The sequence below is a fragment of the Xiphophorus hellerii genome, chromosome 16, assembly GCF_003331165.1.
Source record: "Xiphophorus hellerii strain 12219 chromosome 16, Xiphophorus_hellerii-4.1, whole genome shotgun sequence".
In the NCBI taxonomy this organism is placed as follows: domain Eukaryota; kingdom Metazoa; phylum Chordata; class Actinopteri; order Cyprinodontiformes; family Poeciliidae; genus Xiphophorus; species Xiphophorus hellerii.
The window spans coordinates 7,869,353-7,881,752 of record NC_045687.1 but is presented as its reverse complement, the minus strand read 5'-3'; positions in this window follow the sequence as shown (position 1 = coordinate 7,881,752).

The window sequence follows — 12,400 nt, the reverse complement described above, 5'->3', positions numbered from 1 at the left end:
AAAATATTGCAACAATTGAGGTGCACTTCTTTGCATGTAAAGCATACTCTAACAAGGAGTCACTCTACTGTCATCAAACAAGACCCCAAAGGGAGTTGTTACATCTTTCCATTATGTACAAAGTGCCACGAGAATACTTTTTATGATCTGATGCTGTATAAACAAAACATAATCTTACACAGTCATGAAAACAATTAGCATTACTCCTGTGTTTTGGACAAGCCAAAGCAGAATAATGGCAGAAGATTTGAGGAAACAATTACCTTCTTGTGTGGGAAATGCACTGAAGTAATGGCTGTAGGGAATGGTGTAGGTAGGTATGAGAAAACAATCACATAGTTAGTGCATCTGGAGCTCCATTTGCTTAGCCCTCCAGAAAGCAACTTCTCCTCTGGTTGTTCCAACATCTCAGTGCCTCATTGGGCAGCAAGCCAAGTAATACATTCTCTGTTCAGTTTTTATTTTTAAAAGAAGGGTATTCCTCAAGGTAAAAATCTTTGGTTTTGTTTTAAGTGGTTTTCTTCCAAGAAAAACAAACTGCATCCTTTTCATGGGTATGTTTTCTTATTAGTTTCCCTCATCCACCCACAGGTAAAACCTATCATCCTAATTACTTTCCATGGTGGTGCATTTACTGCTTCAGGATATTTGAGCACCAAACAGATTACAGCTTCATAACACATTGTTTCTCAGCCAAAACCCCTCCAAAATGTCCCTTTGGAGGTTTTCCCTTGCTTAAAGATTCCATAGGGTCAAAACTCTGCGGCAGACCCAGAATAAGTTCTAGCACATAATGGGATCTCACTGAAGGAACTCTAAACCATAGGACTTTAACTTTTAGTTGTTTCTCTGCTTCAATACACTTCTGTCAAGGTGTATTAACACCTGGAAAACCTCCAGACTGAATACTGAGGAGGTGATTCGGGCATTCGATTCAGGTGTGTTGGACCAGGGACACATCTAAAAGTTGCAGGACACCATCCCTTCAGGCCTGAATTTGAAGACATCTGCTCCAGAATGTTGCTGGCAGGGATCTCTGTGCTTCCTACATGTGTTGCATTTGCAATCCAAACTTTGGCTACTGGATACCAGCCATTCAGTCTTACTTCTGTGCTACCTGTTTTCATAAATAAATACACAAACCCCTATGAATACATTACTTAAAATTATCTGCTACATTAACCTAAGACGGCCAGATGGATGGATGGATGGATGGATGACGTAAAGGCAGACAGATAATCAGTCCTCACAATGATACATGTAACCACAGTTATGATTGGTTAATCAGATGAAAAATAAAGTGGCCATGCATTCGAACAGAAAGAATAGCGGTAGCTTATTCTGTGAATATCAGTAAACAATTATTTTTATGATACTAAGGCTGCAGTTTAAATTGATATAAAGCATTTAGAAGACCCACCAAAGCAATAAGCTAAACAAATAACTGCCTACAATAAAATTACTACAATCATTTCTTAGTCAGGACATAAGTATAAACTGGGGTCACTTTGTGGTTTTGTTTATGGGATTTCTAGTGTATGTCGCCTGAAGATTCAGTTTTCACAGTTTTCCTCAAGGATCTGCAGTTTCTGGCTCCCCACTCAGCTAATTAGGAACTCTGTTCCACAATGCACTGCCATCTTGGCACAGCTAAACAGCATCTAAGTCACCCAGTGGACAACAATATTGGCAGGAACACTTTTCTGAAAATCATTGCAGATTTAGGGGATTCACTTTCACAATATTTTGGTTGAACCCCAGAAATATAGCATTTTAGGTAAAATTTTAATGACAATACTTGCGTCACTGATTCATCAACCATTAAAAATTAACAGGTGGTTTTGTTTCCTTTTGCTTCATCGGTTATTACCAATCCCAGCAAAAATCAGCTAAGGCTAGCTGTAAAATAGTTTTTGTCTGCTTGACCCTCCAACCCTTTTTATTTCTTAAAAATTTGAGGTCCAGAGCCAGTCACTTTGCTTCATTCATTTTCAGGCAGGCCACAGATGAGAGAGCAATTCTGAAGCAAAATCAGAATAATAAAATGGGAAACAAAAGGATTGCTCATCTTGCAGAGTAGGCGAGCCTGAACACTCAGCTGAAGTTCGAAAACATTTCCTGCTGAGGCAACCCTGCACACAAAAAGATATAAAGAGAGGAAGACGGCAGGAAAAAGATTATTTTCATAAAATGAAGCTCATACAGGCAAAATATGAGGCCACCATATGGCAAAGCAGTGGGAATAAGGTGCAAGTGCACAGAAGGATGGGGACATATATAGAGACAGTTAATGGGACTCAGCTGCTGCCTGTTGTCTCATCAGACCATCCCTCAACCTCTCTTTGCCTCATGAACAACCTGACTTGGCCTTATGGTTGCTACACACATCTATTTCATTTATTTCTTCAGGTGTATCCTGACACATTGGAATATATAGTAGAGTATGTAGTAAAGTTGTGAAAATAAACCAATTCCAAGGATAAAGTCACTTACCCCTCCCGAAACTTTCAGTCAAAAGATCAATATGAGAATCTTCTTCTAGGGAAAGTTACTTTAAAGTTTTTTTTAGGTTTTCTGAAGTAAAATATACGAAAGCAACCATGCACACACAGAATACTAAATTCTCAATTTATTATTTTATACAGAAACAAACATTGTATCGATTTTGTTTTGCTCTTTGCTCAGCTACTGAGAAATATGAGCTCTGAAATTGAAATTAAGCAACAACCTAAAACACAGCAGCATACCAATACTTATCGGGTATAACATTATGACCACCTCCTATCCTAACAGTGTTTGGCCACAATCTGGCCTTTACAACCCTGCCCTTTATGTTATGGACTCTATGCCTGCTGAAGGCATTCTTTGGTGGCTTCAGTGGTGATTCATGCATTAATTTTCCTGGTGAGCCCCTCCCTCTGTGCACCAGTGTATCCATGTCACTCTGAGATGAACTATCTGTTTAAGGGTCTGCCCTTACTAATGACCACCAGAGACCCATAGAGAAATCTGGCAAGCAGCTGAAGAAATAAACAACTATTTAAATGCTGGAGAGTGATTAATGGGAGTGGGACCGGGATCAGGAGAGTAGAATCAAAAGAGGCAAACTGGGGACATAGCCCTCAGAGCTCAAGTAAGCTTACTAATGAAACAGACCTAAGTAAGTGATAAAAGAAAGCACCGAGGTAAAAAAAAATAAAAAATTGGACAAAACTAGACTAGCAGTGCTTTAGCAATAACGAACCCCGATAATGTTCAGTTCAGTTCCTATAGGTAAGGGCCATGAACTTTGGGACAAGTAGCAACTGCCGATTGGTCAGTTGCTGAGAAATCTCCTAGAATGACGGCGTCATATCAATTAATGATGTTCACAAACCCCAAAGAACAATATGGCTGAGATTTTGCAATTATTCCTGCCATTTCTTCCTGCTGTTGGTTCCTTGAGAGCATCAGTAACTATTAAAAAGTGTTACAGTATTACTGAATGCAATCATTTCTTCCTCTTTAGTGGTACAATTACACAACTTAATGGACCTTGTGTATGGAAGAAGCTTGTTTGGTAATGGGTTTTATTTTCAGAGCAGTATTTAAGTTTGTGTGCAAATAGATTTGTGGCTATAAAGTAAAACAATTACAACTTTTTTTGACATCACTTTTATCGGTACCACCAAATATCACAAAAGCATTTTATCCCTACTCTTATCTATCCGTCTTGTCTCTAACACATGACAAAATGTTCACTTGATGTTTAACATATCCCAGAAATAATTAGTTATCAATGTCACCTGCCAGTGGTCATATTGTTATGCCTGTACAGCATATGCCTGTTTTGATACATTATTGTATACCAACACTGAAACTGATAATTCATCCTGAATAGTCCTTCACGTTAACATAAGATCTTTGCAAATTGTATGAATATTTTAAATCACAGCTTGAATCAACCAATTGCTGCACCCACAACAACCGTAATTTACTCTACTTACATAACAATAAGGACATGTTTTTTTTCCCTCTACATCATCAGCCTCCTGCTGCACTCTTCTCACAGGGAGAGTTCTGGATGACATGCCAACAGTATTGTCTTCCTCTGCTTGTTTGTAGAATGACAACTCCCCCAATAGGTGAAGCTTTGCACCTTCCAGGAATGAAACAAGTCTGTCATAACAACCAGCACAGCGCTGTGGGAGCTCACAGACAGCTCAGATGATCTGTTTTTTGCCCCCACTGGAGAAAAGTAAAACTCAACACAACGCCTTTGGTCATACAGCCAGCTCTTGGATACAGTGCTGACATGAGCTCAGGGATACCCACAGCAAAACCATGTCAAGTCGCGCCTTCAGCATCTTCAGGAAGATTAATGATCAAGACCAGTCTGACAAACTCCCCTGCTTCAGCTCTCACTTTATAACTAACCCAGTGGGTTTTCAGTCATCAGCTGAGATACTATGTGGGTGATTTCACTTTAAAGTTGTGGAATTGATAAATTATGTAAGTCCTGTGCAAAACACTTGCAAGTAATTTTGCCCAATTAAAAATGTGAAATTAAAATTTTTAACAGACATTGCAAAGCTGAAAAAAAAATCTGTGTTATACTATATGAGGGTTGTATATTTTACATCTTGGTATATTTGTTCCAGTTTCTTGTTGCAAATAAGTTCTTCTGAAAGTTCTTCATCTTGCATGCAGACACTGAACTAAATTGACATGACGTACAATTAGTGTCATCTACTATCTTCTACCCAGTTTGGTATATATACCAGTTGAATTTCTCCATTTGCCTGTCTATTATCCAGCAGATTAGCCCCATGATCTCCAGAAAAATAAGTTGCCATCAGTCCAGAATATTTTTAAAATGGAAATCTAAGATTTAAAAATTGTTAACAGACATACAGTATATCACACACAGGTGCTTCCTGGGGCAATTCACTGAACGATTTTCATAAGTTTCACTTATTTTGACTCTTGACAGTCAGAAAGGAACAATTTGAGGTTCAGGTAATGTAAATGGCTCTTAGCACCAAAAGAAAAAAGCATAGAATGTAAAAAAATAAAATTATTCCAGCCCTGTCAGCCCAGATAAAGCCTATTTTTAAACTGGGGTTTGCAAATGGAGCACCAACAGGATGGCATCACCAGGGAGTCATTGCACCCTGTGAATTTGAATAAACTGCCTGTGCAGTCACACAAAAACCATCTCAAACCTGACTGGAAAACTTTGTTGCGTTGCTCTCCTTTTCTTCCTTGTTGTGAACTCTCTGTCACTTACTATTTAAAAAAAAAACCTGCTTGGAAATTTTCCAGCGTGTATTTTTTTCAGTTTAGAACAACAATATAACTTCAAGGGGACATTTATATTATTAAATTATTTGGTGTAGTTAATTATGAGTTTTGTCTTTCCAACTTATTAACAACCTGTCTACTTTTCATTCAGACCTAAGAGAAAATGACAAATACGTATTCAACTCTCAGCGTAAAGGATGGCACAGCATCACTGTGTGGATAGATTCTCTGCAGTCAAATCTTATGTTGAGTCTTATTTGATCCTTGCAAAATTTCAGTGTTTCCTTTGAGATTACTTACGGATGAAAAACAACTTTGTTCTGGGATGCTGTTCTGGGATTTCTTCTTAGAAGAAACATTTAGCTTGTTTGGATGAGTCAGTGCCTCCATTGGTTTTGTTATGAAATGTTACAAAGGGATAATTAATGAGGATTTATGGGCAATAAAAATGGATGGATACATTGTTGGAAAAAACTGAAAAGTTGTATGTAGCTTTTGAAGGATGTCTGATGTTAAAAATGATATTTTATGTCCAAAGATTATGTAAAATAGAAAATGATGGTAGGATACTACTTATATGCAAAAATATGTGTCTCTCTTGAACTTACTACTGTATCTATACTACTACAAACTTCCTTATTTATTTCACTTTTATGTGCTAGATTAACATAAAGTTGCACATAAATAGTTTAGGTTTTCAGTGATAAAATCTGAAAGTGTGGTGAGCATTTGAATTCAGCCAATAAATCATGAGCTGTAGAATCACTTCCAATTAAAGATGCCTCTCTCCACCAACTTTAAACATATAGAGATTGAACATTTTGTCCATTCTTGTTTGCAAAAGGGCTCAAACACTAACCGACTGGATAGAAACTATATGAGCAGTAAGGTACTTATCTTGCCATTGAGTCTAGATCCGATTGATTGATTTTAGATCTGTACTTTGACTGGGCCATTCTGGCACATGAATATATTTTTGATCTAAGCCATTTCACTGTATCTCCATTAGTCTGTGATTACTGTCCTGCCAAAGAGCCTTAAGTCTTTTGCACATTCTAAGACGTTTTCTTTTTGTATTTGCCCCATACTCCTTCAAATCATGATGCTGCTACATTTTATTAATTGAACATTGCACTGGATTAGATGTTCAATTTTAGACTACTGTTTAAAAGTGTCCCCCTGCTTTAAACATCCCTACAATATTATCCCTGACCTGTCTGATGTGTGCTTTGGTCTTCACTGTGCTTGTTGCTTCCCTAATGTTTGCTAATAAATATCTGAGGCCCCTCACTTCACTCTCAGAACCTTCACTAAATAGCTGAGATTAAATTATGCAGGAGCAGATTCTATTTTCTAATTTGGTGGCTTCTAATGGCAAATGACTGCTCTGGATTCTTTTAGGGATATTAGTGATCAGAGGCTCTAATTATTAGATTTTTTTTATTTTGCTTTTGTTTTTTTTTATTTAATGGCCTTGCATTGTTTTTCTACCTTTAAATTATGTGCTACTTTGTGTTGGTGTATCACATTCTTAATAAAATTAAGATGATGCTTGTGGTTGTAGCATGACAAAATGTGAAAAAATTAAAGGGGTATAAATATATCTGCAAGGCACTGTACAGACATAGCAATATATTCAAATTAGATACAATCAACCTACCTTTCAATGGTTTGAACATTTTCTTTTTACCAGACATTTATCTTTACCATATATTGCTGATTTATAAGCACAATGTAGAAAATTACCCAAAGGGCACCCACCTCTTCTGTAGAAATGTTTATATAAAGTTATTAGTTTTCTGATTTCACCTGCAGCTTTTTTTCTGCTAAGTCCAGTAAATGTCAATAGACTCAAGAATGAAAAACCACTGAGTGCAATCTGCACTTTATTTGTACTCAGTAGCTGTTTTGTTCCTTGTTTTTTCTGTCTCTCTTTAACCCTCATACCACAAACTAACCCTTGCTCGTGTTCTAAAGATGCTCTTGACATTTTTCCGCAGCACTGCTGCAACCTCAAAAAAGCAAAAGATCAAGAGGAGATAGAGCTATTATTCACTGATGTCCTTTTGTGTGATTTTACCACAGAGAGGAAAACAGGAGTTCTTTTTTCCATTTTATGTATCTACTTAAACCTTTTCCAAAATGTATAAAGGGCCAACACAGGCACCAACTCAGAGTTATTAGAATGATAGACACATATACACATGCATACAGTTCCGCTCTGAAGTTTAAATACACCAATCATGGGGATGATTGGTATATCAAATTCAAGTTATTACAATGTTTTTCAATTATTGTTTTTTTCACATCAATTGCAGTGATTTATAATCAACAACTGGGTGAGCTCTGGATCCTCGCTCTGTTTGAACAACCAACTGTGTTCTCGGTTCCTCATTATTTTGCCTATTTTAGTCGGTGTTCTAGTACAGTTGTACTAGAATCATTGTTGCTAATCAAAACCTCAACATGATGCTGCCACCATTGTGCTTTAAAGTTGTGACAGTGTTCTTACTTTACAATAATGAACTCACTTTGCCTCCTCCAAACAAAACATCTAATAGTGGCCAAATAACTTGCTGCTTGTGTTGTCTGAACATAAAACATTTCTTCAGAAGGCATTTGGCTTGTGTTTAGTCAAGCTTTAAGATATTGATTTTGGAGCAGGTGCTTCTTTCTTGGCCAGTCTCCTCTAAGTCCATGTTGATTTATGTGCACGGTGGTGATGGTGTGCAGTTTCCAACTCATGGCAAGCCTGAGCACTGATTCCCCAGGTTCTTCATACTAACAACTTGCTTTAATCTTAGGATGACAGTCAGTTTGGGTCAGATAGATTAAACTTGGATCCAGTTTGGTGTTCTGACAAAACAATAATCCTTCACATACATCAAACCTGATTTTTAATGAAGCAGGATAAGTTAAGCCTATGGAATGGCCCAACCAAAGCTCTGTTGTAAATGTATTGAAAATCGGGGTTCAAGCTAGGAAACTAACTTAAATGAGTTCCAGCATTTCATGAAAGAGCTGTGGTCAAATATCCAACCAGAATGAGAACAGAAGCTTGTTGATACAGATATTAGTTATTGAAATATTAGTGATATATATACAGTATATAGACAGCTTTTGTCATGTATAGCATAGAAAAAGAAATTGCAATAAATTAAAAATTGGAAGATATTCATTGTATAAAATAGGATTAGGCTGCCATCAGATGTGGCACTTGCAGTTTCCCCTTTTTCTCCTCAGGTCAATTCAGAGTGTCAATTTCCAATTTTAGTCTGTGGAGTGATGTTTTGTTATTCTCACACTCAGTTCAGGCTTTGAATTGATAAGGAGCTGGTAGAGTCTTAGCTTTATAAACAGAAAAGATTCCTTGCTTTCCTCCTTTTGCCCTTATATTTGGGTTCAGATCTAGAAGTTGAAATACTTCTCATTACTCTGTAGTATAGCACTATTTAATGTCAATCATGATAGTTACAAATTTAAATGAAAATCCTATCATTGAATGATTTTATTCTTAGATGGACTTAGAATGTTGATATGGGTGAAATCATAATTCTCATATACTTGTTATCTTGAGGATTTTTATGAGAATTTGTGTGGAAATTTCTCCATTCTTGATAAAGCTGGCTGAGGAATTATACACAAGGGCTTGATATCTGTCGCCAATTCAACTATGGAGAGTCTCCTGAAAATTCACCAACAATATAGCAGGAAGGTCCAGGAAGTCGGGAGAACTTTTAAAAGCTTGATCAATGACACGTCAGATAAAAAGATGAGAGGAGAATAGATGAAAAGTCACCAGAACAAGTGAGACATGTGAAGTTCTGGTCATCTCAAGATAAAAGCCATAAGACTCATCCAGCGTGGTCCACTGTGCCAAAGTGACAGGAAATTTATTTGCCGTGTTGAAGCTAACAGCACCTTCATTGTTCATCTGCATTATTTCTGACACTGTGTCTCTGCTGCAATCAAGAAGCCTATTGTTTTTCTCCAGCCCTTACTGGGAAGATTATTCTTTGTGACTCCTAAAGAGATTTGCTTCCCTTATTCATTGGGGAGCTTCCTGTCAACACAACCAGGCGAGTAATTCGTCATTTCTCAACTATTATGCTGAGTTTGGGTACCGGCTAGAATCCGAAACATTCCATCCAGACATCTAAATCTGTTAGCTGAACACTCTTTAGAGTGCGCTCCTCCTTCAAACATAACCCAGGCCAGGCGTGGGGACGACAGCCTGAAATCCTTTGGCAAAGAGAGATAGACAAACATTGGACTGCTGTCCTTACTGTGAGTCTGAGATCTGTAACTCTAGAGCTTCCTTGAACACGAAGTTGGAATATTCTGTTACTTGCAAGAAAGGACAAAGAACTTCAACCCTTCTGCTATTCTGTTAGAGAAGCCCACCATCAGACAGACAGCGATACTTTTATAAAAGATGTCATAAATAATAAGTAATTTTTTTCTCCTCACAATGACTTATTTTCAAACACAGATGAAAAGAGTAGGAGAAGAATCACCATGAGCTACTAATTGCATCAAGTTATCACTTTGCTCCCAGTCAGCTAATATATACAGTAAGCTCCTGGTCTATGCTAATTGAAAATAGAAATTGGTAAATAGACTGATTAATGGTGAAATATAGAAGACAGATGTTTTTGTATATTAATTAACAATATATTTCAATATAAAGCCTACAATAACCTTTCCACCATAGACAAATAACTGTTAAAATCCATAATTAAAATATCAACATCCCCCATAAACACTTCAGAAGAACTGGAAGAGATATTTTATCAACTATTAGGAGGACATCGTCAAGTCATATGTTAAAAGTTAAAGGAACAAAAAAAGAAATAATATTTTCTGAATTTACTGCAGTCCTAATAGGATTTACAACTGGACATTTCTACCTTCAAGATGTCTAACATCAGCTCAAATTCATTTTGCTACAGTGTCTGATCATTTTAGAATTGATGCAAAAACATTTTAAAGGTTTTAGTCCATGTATTTGCAAGCTGGCCAAAAATGTAATTTTTTTCTATTACACCATGGAGGATTCACTGAAGTACTGTGGCAGCAACAAACAGGAGTCTTTTAGTTTTCTAGGAACCTTTTTTACTGAACAAAAGTCAAACATTCTTTTTCACTACCGTCATAAGAGCAGTCCAAAGTTTTTGTCTACAAATGTTTGCTTGGCTCTGTCTTCAAACATTCGGAGCCTGAGAGAAATGATTAATGTTGCCAGACAAGAAATGCATTCTGGCAATTCAGGTCAGCCAAAGGGAATGGATGACACAATGGTGGAAAATGATAATACCATTTCTTTAATTTCCTGTCAATTGCTTGAGATAATGCATGTTTTGTGTTGTTTGAGATGGAGCAACGATTCTAAAAGGAAACATTCTTTTTTTGGCCAAATGCACTCCGTGTTTTATTGAATGCAGCTTCCATCTTTGCACAATGAACTCTCCCAGGCTCCTGTCCGGCAGGCAGATTTTAATAAAAGCTTGAAGTTGGTGAATGAAATCAGCTCAGATTTCAAAACATTCAGCGGCTTTTAAAAAGTAAAACTCACATGTTCAGCTTTGGCACGGCAGCGATCTAGAAGGGGCGAATTACTCTTTTAAGAATTCAGCCTTTTGAAAACTTTGTTATTCAACTTGTACGAAAAGAGAAGAAAATTCTTCCATCACAGACTGTGTTATACAAGGAAATTCTGTCCTCATGATACTATGGTTCTCTTGTAACAAATAATTCCACCAAAACTTAAAATGTCTTTTTGATATTTAATGTTTTCATTCAAATATGCACCTGAATGAGTTAGAATTTAAGACGCAAAAGACCAGAGCAATTCAAAAAGTTCTCTAACAACATAAAAATTATTCAAACCTCTAGGTTTAACATTTACATTTACCATATGTTTTTCTACACCCGATTTCCTCTCTTCATTTGCTAATTCTTACATCTGTACCTCCATCTGGCCAGAAAAGAATGAATTAACCTGTGAGCGAATAATCATTCGTCGCGAGAGCGAGTCGCTCAGCTCCGATGGAATTTACACAGATCCCACAGTAATTCTGAAATAATTTGAAACTGAATAACGCAGGGCAGAATAATCAACAAGTAATGAGAAATAAAATTGGTCATCTGTTCACATCTTTCACTATATCAGCTTCATCAACAGGCATGACTGCTCCCTTTCATTCCAAACAATCATCTTTAGAGGTCAGTTCCCCTTCTGTGCAGTTAATTTTGCCGAGAGGCATGAATGTTTCAGTCAGTACTGTATTGCTCATCACTCCGGAGACACAAAGGCCAAATAGCAGCCTATTCTGGTCTTCTTTTGTGGCATAAATGCAAATGTGATCTTGATTGGGCTTTTCTTTTTCATTTTGCTGAATTATCAGAGTTAAAAATCTATTTAGGGGTAATCTGATTTCACTTAAAATGATCATTTATGACTAATTTGAACCAGTCTGTTTTTCTGAGGAATGAAAATGTGCCAATTAAACCAAGAGACAAGAATTCATTTAGAAAATGAAACAAACTACTGGAGTGCTTAACAAAGCCATTTAGAAGGGTTTTTTAATCATCTTTTAGCTCCTAATAAATAGATTTTTCACTGCAAAATTATTTTTCAAAAGCAACATTTTACCTTTGATCCTCCTCTGAGGTAGAAACAAACCAGTAACAACTATGAGTTGTAATGTTCCAAACACGGCATCGACATGGATGCTTAGAGGCACCAGATGATCTTAATCTGAGAAATATATTGATCAGCAAAATCTGATGCTGATAATAACAATTTGAGGATTCACAATATTTTTTGTATTACAATACTAAGTGTATTTGGACAGCCTGTATGAGGACCACAACACAGACCACAGCCAGATGGGTTCATGGTTTGTTATGTAACAATGAAAGCCTAATAGCTGTTTGTGGTTCCTTTGCATGAATTACTGCACCAATGCAGCATGGCATGGAGTAGATATGCCTGCAGCTCGGCTGATGTGTTAAAGAAGCCCAGGTTGCTTTAATAGCAACCTTTATCTCAACTGCATTCTTGCCTCAGGTATCTCTTATCTTCCTCTTGACAAAACTCCATAGATTCTCCGGA